We start from the raw sequence: 11,048 nt of genomic DNA on the forward strand, positions 1-11,048 counted from the left end.
TTTTGGAAAAAATTCATCGGATGGAAATCTTTGTTTAATTAATACCCTCATTCCTCCAGTGTGTCCTGGAGAACAGTCCTGAAAATTCTACCTTTTCCGGTCTTCATCTTCAGTAAGTTTGGTCAGTTCCTGAGGACACTACAATTCCACCATTAGGGGAAAGTGCATAAAATTCTGGATTTTGGAAACAGAAGGATTCAGCATGCGTTCTCCTGGGAGTGAAGGTATGAGAACAGGACTAAGGAAAAGCCCTTGATTCCTACTGGTAGGTTTATTCTGCTATTCAGTAGTAGGCAACTGCTGAAGCCCAACTGAGGAAACACTTAGGCTGATTGTTGAAATAGTCTCATGTTCTACATCTGTCTGTTTATTCAAAAGAAGCATCTTTCTTCATAGGCAGAATTTGGACCCAAAACTTCTTTAAACTACAAGTGGTAAACTAGATAAATTATTTGGTTTGGGGTTTTTTGTTAGCTTTTATATTAAGTTTTGGTCTAATTTGTCTAAAAGGCTTGGGCCAATACCCCTTCTGGAAAATCATTGTCTATATCATATATCATAGCTATATTTCATTTCAAAATGGAGAGGTAGATTTCTTGGAATCTTGAAAAATTCAAGGATTACTAGTATGTGTCCGTCAAGGCATGACTAGCTTGTGATTTTCCAGTGGTTGAAAAGTTTGGGCCAATAAATATAACATCAGCATCCAGTTGCCAATATTGTGCACTTCACAGCCAGAGACCATGGGTCAATTTGCATCCAAATAGGAAACTGCTTGGTTGAAATGTAAAAGGAATTCACAGCCAATGAATCTGGAGTATTTGATGCTTTCTCACATTTTAGTCTTTATCTGTTCAGTTGTCTGTGGATGTTTACCTGTCTCCAGATGAACAGGATCTGATTCTTTGTCGAATAGGCTGTGACCTCATTCTCCATTAAGCTATTTCTCCACCGATTACAAATCTAGTATTTACATTTTCATGCATGTAAGGATGAGTTTACTGTAAATTTGTCTGGTGTTCAAAATACCTTCACACCTTGCATTACATGTAGGAAAACTGCCATAGACATTAAGATGCTGGTGAAGATCATCTAGGAAGACAAAGAGAATGGAAAGAGCATCTATGTGGTGAGCAATGACTATTCTTGATTCACTATTTTCATTGTAAGCAGTTATGCTTCTCAGTTAAAAAGCTGCTCTTTTTTTTTTCCTTCAGATTGTAGGAGATAATCAGGCAAGAGACTGCTAGGAGCATTTCTCAGGTATTTCAGTTTTTTCTTGGTGTTAGATCTAACTGCATAGCAAATTACTGTAGAAGCTGTAAGCCAGTGCTTCTTGTGTTTTATCATACTTGCTTGTTGTCTTTTCCTGGCTCTTCACTTATCATTTGGAGATTGAGTAGGAGAATCATCCCACCCAGACTTCAAAACTTCTGAAGTGCTGCTGTCTAACAGTATTTCATCTGTATGCAGCATTTGCAGAAGCACTGTTCACTGCCAGACATGTCCTGGTTAAGTGCTGTGTAGTGCAGACATAAGTTACAATAGGATGGAGGAGATAATTTAGCTGAAGTTCTCCCACACTAGAAATAGGCTGGATTAATCACCACTGCATATCCCTTTTTTCAAGTCTTATTCCTGCCAACAAGCCTGATTCATCTCCTCCTGCGCTGTCTGTTTACAGAAACCTTGTTTCACAGAAATCTTGTTTGACATAACCTGGGCCTTGGCCCTGTAAATGATGCATGTATTGACGTAGGGGCATGTCTGTGATCAATAACAATTTCACACTGTGGTGACATTGCTTGTAGTAAAGAAAAGATTCAGTAGTAGATTAAAACCTCATTACTGCAAGCAAAGTAGAACACTGTTCATTAATTCCTACACTTATGAGCATGGGGATGTAACTGCTGTGATTAAGCTGTTGATTAAGAAACTGTTTGCGGAGTTTGTTGTGGATGCCTTTTCCAACTACAGATGTGTAGCCGACCACTGTAAACACTTAATTCCACTGTTGATGGAAATGGCTGTTAGGGTGGTTTCTCTGTTTCCTGCCAGTGGGTGTCCACTGCAAGTAGCTGAACAGTGAGCACTGCCAGAATTAATCTGGCTGTGTGTGTCAGGCATGCAGCAGGTAAGAATGCCCTTCATCTTTCCAAATCTCTGAAGTTAATTACAAGTTAGGACAGAACATGATCTACAATGTCTTGTACTGGACAAATTAAGAAAGAAGGTACATCCTGGCCTAGCCCAAATCTTTGTGTGGCTTTTGCAGGATTTTAATCATGTCTGAAAAATATTTTTCTATATACAGGATTTATAAAATTGCTGGTTGGCTGCAAGATGTAGTCAAGCACTGTGTAGGATAGATGGAAGGGCTACAGCAGAATTTGGTTTATGTTTGCAGTGTTGCAAAATTACCTGTATTTGCTGTAGTGAATACAGTTAACATCAGCTGGGACACCACAAACTAGGCTGAGCAGTCAGATAATTGAGTTACTTCTCTCTTGAGATGAAGCTTTTGTTTCTATTTCCTGTTTAAATAGAGCAGTTTGGTCTAGGGTTGTTCTGGGGGTTTTTTTAGACCTTCTCAACCTTTTGTGGATTGTAGATATTTAATCCCTCATTAAGAGGTTGTTTTATACCATGTTCCTGCAGTTTCAATGGTATCTTTTCTTTTCCTCACACAGAAAATGGTCTTTTTGTGATGATTTTTGATTAAAGCTGTAAGCAATATCTTCATCCCATAAAGTTATCTTCAGATTTTAGGGAGATGTTTGCCAAGTTCCAAAAACTTCTTACAGTAGAACTCCAGGAAACTGTCCTTACACTAAGAGTAGGATGAATTCTCCTGCAGATGTGTGACAGCTGCCATCCAATATCCATCCACACAATAAAGGAAACCCACGGGAAGCACAGGTCCCTGAGCTCAGGAGTCAGAGGCTGATTCTGATCTTATCTGACATCTCTGGACAGCATCAAACGCAGCCACTTAAAAAGCATAGTTTCACAAATGCGTGTTTAGTTGCATTGCTTGTTTAAATCTGTGTTGCCTATATATCTATTGTTTTCTTCCATAGCACTTTCAGTGGTTCCATAAATCTCTTTTTAGAGCTACAACCCCAGTCAAAACAGCTGTTAAAATGCACTGCTGTACAGTCAGAAATGACAGGATCAGAAATACAAGAGCAGCTAGAGTCTGCATAATCTAAAAAAAAAAAAAAAAAAAATCTTCAAACTCTTGTCCTGCAGTGTAATTCTCCGTGGCCTTGGGTTTACTGGAGCCCACAGAGGGTTGATGCTGATTTTGGTGCTGCAAGATGTTAATTGCAAGTTAAGGCAGAGGCATTTTGTGGGCCAGTTGATAAAAGGGTTACATCCTGGCCTAGTCTGGATGGGTGTTGCATGTGTTTCTTTGGCAATGTCAAGATTCCAACCATGCCTCGTTTTTGGCATACCACACCTGTATTCTAACTGCAGGAGGAACAACACAGAACCTGTGCTCAGTATCACTTCTGTTGCCAAAGAAGGTCCTGTGAAATTGCAGGCAGCAGAACAATTCTAAAGTTTTCAAAGTGCCCGGAGAAGCTGTGGAAGTCAGATTGGACGGAGCTTTGAGCAGCCTTGTCTAGTGAAAGGTGTCCCTGCCCACTGCAGGGGGGTTGGAACAAGATGATCTTTAAGGTCCCTTGCAAGCAAAGCTGTTATGTGATTCTGTGAAAAACCAAAATTCATTGCTTTTCACATCCACTTTTATGTCCCAAATACAGTTTTGCTGTCTCAGGTGTGAGTTGTAAGCATGTGATTTCCTTGAAGATAGAACAATTAAAAAGAATCCTTTGTATGCCCTGGGGCATTTTCCTGGAATTACTATTTGCCTGGTAACCCCAGGGATTTTATTTTTAGGCGGCCATGGGATAAAAAATAATTAGCTAGATCTAGTTCCTCCCCTTTTTATCCTCTGTGATGCATCACAAATCAAATCTTATCTGCATTGAACCATACCAGCTTAATAGGCTTTCAAACAGCTCCAAAATATCCCAAACCCAAGGTGTTAGAGATTGATTTTTCTCTTAAAACTCGTAATAGGATCCTTTAATGCTATTCTTGGAACTTAAATATTAACCATCATGCCAGTGTGATGGTGTGTGTCTGTAGCAGGATGTTAAACCCTTTTATAATAGTAAAATGAAATTAGTCTGTTTTAAAGACCACTGTAATAAAATACTGTCCATATCTGCCCATAGGATAGCTATCTAAACATTAAGCAGTTCATCTGCTGAATATCCAGTGGCATCTGGATTTGAAAGGAGATCCAGATCTGCAGAAGTACTTAGCAATGTTGATGCAGTTTTGATGGTATTCTAGACTGCTAGGAAAAAAAAGATAGGATAATGTTTGTTGTTAAATACAATAAGACATTTATGAATAATGAAATATTTAGATTTACCTCAGGATATATCTCTAGACAAACAAAAAATAACTGAAGTATATGTTCTTGTCTCAACAAACTAGAAGTGCTGGCCTCACTTGAATTGATTGGTCCATGCAATGAAGTGGTAGATTGAGCTGCTTCACATGCTGAATGCAACCCAAAGAATGTTTCAGATCATTCTGGAACTGGGGTCTTAATGAAGAACAAACTTGGTGTTTCGTACAAAAAGTATTTCATAATCGAGTAGAACACAATCTGCTTGAACATTTTCTCCATTCTTCAGCCTGAGTTCCATTACATGAGGCTGGGTACAGCCAGTGTCAGATGCTGTTTGATAGGAGTGTTTGTGGTTTTTTTTCCCCCTTCTCTTACTGGCATGTTTTCTGGCAGTGGTGGGACTTAGAGCATGCAAAGTAAAGAACAAATTCTCTCCCTGAGCCAAGAGAGTGGTACTGCTGGCTAACATTGCAGTGTAGTGCTTGCACTGGGAAGTGCCAAATGTGGTTGACCTATGAAAGAGAGAAAAATGAATTTGTGGGAGCCTGAAAGATCTGTAGGACAAAAGGTCATATGTTGATTCATTTTTCCATTGCCAATTCAGATGCTATCACTTTTGCTAAAAACTTTTTGGGATGTAGTGAATTGGATGTCAACTACAAGATTAAGATGCTGTTAAATATGAGCTATTAGATTCAGTACAAGGCACAGGCTACCCTGTGGTGACTCAGTTATTATAAATTAGTACTTATTTAGTTGTTTAAATTTTGTCTTTCCTTTGAGCATCTTAAGGAAATAATGCCCCAGTAGACATTATTAAGTGCATCAGCTATTATCCATTTCTGATTTTATTGTTGTGCTGAATGCTACATATTTTACATTATAAAATATGCTTTACAAGATCTATGATTATTGTAAGAATTAGAGATGGTGGTTGTTTTTTTTTTTTTTGGCTGAAATACTGATACAGATTTGAGGAACACTAGAATTGTATTTATTGCATACGAGACAATTGCACCTGAATTTTAAAATGAATTTTTTTTTAGTGGATTTACTGGAAAGTCTACAAGAATTCAGTTTAATCTACTCAGTCCAAGCCTATTTCTGATTCTTATTTTCTTTGTCTAGCAAAAACAACTCTGATTTTTTTTTTAAATGTATGTTTGAAGAGTGTGCGTTCAAGCTGTAAAATTCTGAACCTAATACTTAATGTATTTTCTCTGTGCTGGCTGATCTCTTCCATGCTGAAAGAATCAGGACTTAGTAAGGGATCTAAATTCCCAGAATATTATCCTAATATATTGACATTTGACTAATTGTATTCTTCAAATTTTCTAGTTGCCAAAACACAACAGAATTTTATTTCCTGCAGTTTGTCTTCTCTCCTGCAGGACTTAGCAATGTGTAAAGTAGGACTGTGGGATGTAATGTCTTTATGTATAAACTTACTCAGATAACTGTATCATAACCTACTTTCAAGATGAAAAGTTAATTTCTGTAAGTAGTGAAGTTTTCATTTTGTTGCTGCTAGATTTCATGTGGCATTTCTTAAATGAGTGCATGTTCTCATTTGAAGGTCCAGGGTCTGCAGGATTTTCTTTGTGCTTTGAAGTAACTGATTCTGCAGGTGGCACAGAAGCTTGTTGGCCACTCTAAGAGGGCAGAGCAAAGCTTTTCCTCTCTGTAGATGTACTGGGACTTCTGAAGCTGCAGCTGGATTGAGTCATCCTAACATTGTGTGGCTAATGTATTAATTAGCCAGTTGTTCTTCTTTTTTGCAGGAGATTATAATGCACGTGCCTCTGACTGGAAAGCATTTGAAAAAGTGTGCTTAGGCTGGGTGACTCCTGGTCTTGCAGGCTGAAACTATCCCTCTTCCTTTTCCTTTTGCAGCGCTTTGTGTGGAAAACATTAATGTTGTTTTCACATTTCAGTCCAGAACGGTTGGGTTTTTCAAACCATCTCAGCTGGCGGACAGGAATGATGATTGATACAGAATCAAAGAATACACTGAGTTGGAAGGGACCACAAGGATCACTGAGTTTGACTCCTGGCCCTGCACAGCACCATGCCCAAGAGTCACACTCTGTGCCTGAGAGCATTGTCCAAAAGCTTCCTGAACTCTGTCAGGCTTGGTGCTGGGACCACTGTCTTGGGAACCTTTTTCCTCTGGTCCTGTCACTGGTCACCACAGAGAAGAGATCAGTGCCTGCCCCTCCTCTTCCCCTCACAAGGAAGTTGTGACTGCAGTGAGGGTTCCTCCTCAGTCTCCTCTTCTCCAGACTGAACAGACCAAGTGACCCCAAAACAGTGATCCTTCTAGGTGCTGTCTAGGTCAGCCCTAGGGTATATAATTAGGCTGATCTCATGGAAAAGCTGTTCAACCTACCCTCTCTTCTGAAGAATAATAGTAAGAAATGTTAAAAAGTAGTTTTGAGTACAGGCATTGCAGGCAATTTTTCTTACTATTTTTTTTAACCATTCTCTGGGCTCAAATCTGAGAATCATCAGGCTTGCTTATCTGCACACTGCTTCTTCAAAGAACTTCTGTATTCTGAACTTCTGGAATAGCTCCTGAAATAAAAGTAGGCCTGGGATTTTTCAGTTCTTTTTCAGTTTTTTTCAATACTGCCAAAAGGGCTGAAAATTAAAGCCAGGAGGCCAGAAGAAATTCTCAAATGTGTAGGCATGGGTGGGTCAGCTCCATCATAATTTGTTAAATAATTATATGAAAGTTAGATGACAAAGTATTTGGAGTAGTATTGTTTAAAGGTTACATCATTCTTGCAAAAACTGGGTGTTGTATTTCAGAAAGTTCCTTTAAAAAGGATAAAGAGACATTTGACTTTGAGTCTCCATTGTTTGTAATATCCTCTTTCAGCATGAAAATATTTTCCGTTCCCATCAGTTTTCCTTTTTTTTTTGTTTGGCAAACATGAATATTTTTCCTGAACTGTGAGTAGAATGAAAAATCGTTATTTTTGTTGGCTTTGAAGACATCGTAACTTCCCCTCCAATAAGACTGGCAGATTTATTTTTAGAGTTCTTACACAGTTATACATCTTTCACAGTTATTTAGTGAAAGTAGATTAGACAAGACTAAAAAATAGATTTAGTTTAGGGCTTGCTTACAAGATTTGAGAAGAGTGAGCTGTATGTGACAGAGAATGGGTTCTTTCTGTCTGTGAATATGCAGTAAGTTTTACTCCATGGTTGCACAGCTATCTGCTCAGTGCTCTTGGCTGTCTCCATCTCCCTCTAATCCAGCTCCAAAGGGACTACTTCTGACATTCCAAACTGCTGAGCAGCTTTCCGACAGCTGCTATTGAAATCTGAATAAAAACAAAACTGTTTGCTTTGCCTTCCTCCCAAATGGGGATCAGGTGAGAACGGAGCCAATTTCATGTGTGTGCCAACTCTACCCCAGTGCTGCACCACCAGTGCAGGGGTGGTCACCTCTGATATGCTTCAAAGACAGAGAGCTGGGGTTGCACTTGGAGAGGACAAGCAATAAGTTCTAAGGGCTGGACACGTGAGTCCTGTGTACAGAGGGACCTGCTTGGCACTGTGAGTGAAGTGCCCTAAGATAAAGAGCAATCATGGGTGACCCTATCATCATGGTCCTGTACCCTTCAACTCTAACATTGAATCTACAGGAAAACTATCTTAGGTATTTCAAGGGTTTAATGATCTAGATGTTAGCTTTCCTGTTCCTGGTAATTCAGTTAGTTGAGTAAAAGATTAGGCACACTGTAAAAATATATATTTAGAATGGGAACAAAAATAAAATGAAAGACTGCAAGTTGAAGAAGATTAGAAATTAGTCTTTTTTTAGTTGAGGGGTTTTTTTCAAGAATGCTGGGAAGCAGCTATTTCCTTTCTAATGAAACATGTACAGAATGTTTATGATTCTTCTAGAGTGCAGTTTATTTTTCGTGCTTGTTGCTTACTGATATTTCTTCACTGGGGTTGCTTAAGGGAGACTTCTGTAATGCCTAGGAAAAAGTCTTTGAGAAAGAAAGAACACAGTGACCTCTTGTTCCATCCCTCCAATTTATTGATTCTTCCAGTGCAAGATGTGTAATGATGTTCTCTCAAGTTTCTGCTTGTAAAAATAGTTTCAATAATGTGTTTAGAAACAGTTACGGAAATTCTGGTTATACTTCATAACACTGGGACTGTTTATATTTCCTCAGGAAGATGATGGTATGCCAGAATTTTGGTCACACTTAAGAAAATTCCATTTTCTGAGTTACAATGCTGTACAGCCATGTACTAATTTAATTGGATTTCTTAATTCCATAAAAATACTTTCATAGATGGAATTTTAGAAAACAATATGACCAGAGAGATTTAGAAGAGGAAAAAGTGAGGATGAAGGAGAATAGGTGTTTTTCATTTCTGTATACATTGGCAAATGACCATGGGGAATGACCTTGAGTGTGCTGAATTCATCAAATCAACTTTTCTGAAATTTTACATCTGTAAGAAAGCCACTCTCTTAGTATATATGAAACAGAATGATACAAATGGGAGTCCACAGCCTGTTCAAGGTCTTTGGACATGAGCATCTGGTTTACAGAACCACAGGCAAAGAATTCACTGATCTAGTTTAAAGCTGGCTTCTATTTGCATTCTCTTTAACTGTCTGGTTCTACAGTATGTGGATCTCAAACAGTTGGCTTCCTATTTGATTAACTTAAAAAAAAAAAAGCTTCATCCAAAGCTTGAAAATACAATCCAGTCTTAGAGCCACTTCTTCATAAAGTTTCACATATTCTAAAATGGAAAAACTCACTACTGAGCCTGCAGCTCTCATGTCCAGGTACTTGTGTATGTAGTTTTTGGGATGAAGGATAACTGGAATATTCAGGTTGAATGAGCACTATTTGCTTGGAGGAAGACAAGGAATTAGGGCTTAGCCTTTCCCTGTGTTACTTCTCAGAAGGCTCTGCAGAATTCTTTATATTTTATTTTTTTAAGTTGAAAATAAATTTTTAAATACTAAAGTTACATTTGTTCTCTTACATTGAGAAAGACTAATAAACTGTGCAAGACTGCAGTTCAGGAGAGGTCATTCCCAGAGACAGGCAGACAAAGGCATCAGGCCCATACCTACCATGGGAAGATGCACACTCAGATCATGGAGAATTGGCAAAGGCAGGTGAGCAGGAGGGCTCTGGACAGAGCAGATACTCTTAGACTGACAGGGAATGTGACAACAGGTACAGTGGCTGCCTTCAGGCAGGTTCACCTTCTGACCTGCCCCCCTTCAGCTTCTCCGCTTCAGGTTTGGTAACCCATCCTTCCATCTGCATGCAAACCTGTGGAAGCTGGAACATGCAAAGGCAAAAGGTCAGTCTTTGACTCTTACTGTACAGTCTTTGACTCTTACCTGCAACAGTTTGATTAGAGAATCTGTGAATTTAAAACAACTTGGAGTAAGTCCCAGGCCTACAGATTTCTATTGTTATGAGGTTTTTTTGTGCTTATAATGTAATCATGTCTATTCCACAGACATTGACCATCTATTGGAGAAAAACGTAGAAGTACTAGATAGTAATTGTAACTTCTTCACTACCTAAAAGTGGAAACTGAAGAGTAAAGGTAATCTTTTACAGTAACCTAGCAGTAGATGTGCAGTTTTGGCTTAGATCCATTTTATTTTGCAGAATCTGTGCACTTTGCATGTAATTACACTGTCATCCTGGAGGAGAATGTTTCAGGCAGAAAAGCGAAGTTTTCCTTCCTCCTTTTGTTTGCTCAGGAAAAGTACTTAGAGTAACTGTTGGAGGGACAGAGGATGGAGGAGCAGCTTTTGGAAGGCAAGTGTCTACATGAGTAAGAAAGTTGTTGCAGGTTTCTCTTATGGTGACTTGTTCATGGTGATAAGCACGTTCTTCAGTTCTAATAACAAACATAGAGAACAACAGGGGTTTGTTCTCCAGCTGTGGAAAGGATTTGTTTAGCACTATTTTGTTTGCTGAGCTCACTCTTGAGATCAAATTAATACCTTAGTACGTACTTTAGCTACTGGTGACATGTCTTTGCATTCACTTAAATTGCAGTGAACTTGTTGGCAACCAGTACTTCCTGCAGTGTAGACAGTACTTGTATGGATCAGTGAATGTTTACTTTTTGGAATTCCCCATTTTGCTTGCTCTTGTCAGGAACACGACTTGTGGGATTTATCTTTTATCCACATCATTGCTTCTTTCTACTTTGTGCCAGAGGGCATCAAATACTGTAGTTTTATAGCAGAATGTTGGTAGTTCCTGCCAAAGGTGAAACAAAGGTCAATGTAAATGTAAAAGGAGTAAAAATATAAAAATATGCAAGAGTGCAAGTGAGCAGTATGTGTTGGGGAGATGTGGGAGAAGTAGATTTAGTGTAATTACAGAATAGTAAGAATTTAGTGTGCATGTTTTTCAGCTTTCACACACAGGCCCCTCACTGTCTTTTTACCACATGGCAAGAGCAATAATAAATGCTAAACTAGAAGGTGGTACATAAAGTTGATTTTCTGCTGTGCTATGCCCTGCCCCAAAGTGTAAAAGTACCAGAGATGCATGTTCCATAAATGCAGCTCAGAATTTACAGCAGTAACAGGAACCTG

Source organism: Oenanthe melanoleuca, chromosome 7 (genome assembly GCF_029582105.1).
Source record: "Oenanthe melanoleuca isolate GR-GAL-2019-014 chromosome 7, OMel1.0, whole genome shotgun sequence".
Classification (NCBI taxonomy): Eukaryota; Metazoa; Chordata; class Aves; order Passeriformes; family Muscicapidae; genus Oenanthe; species Oenanthe melanoleuca.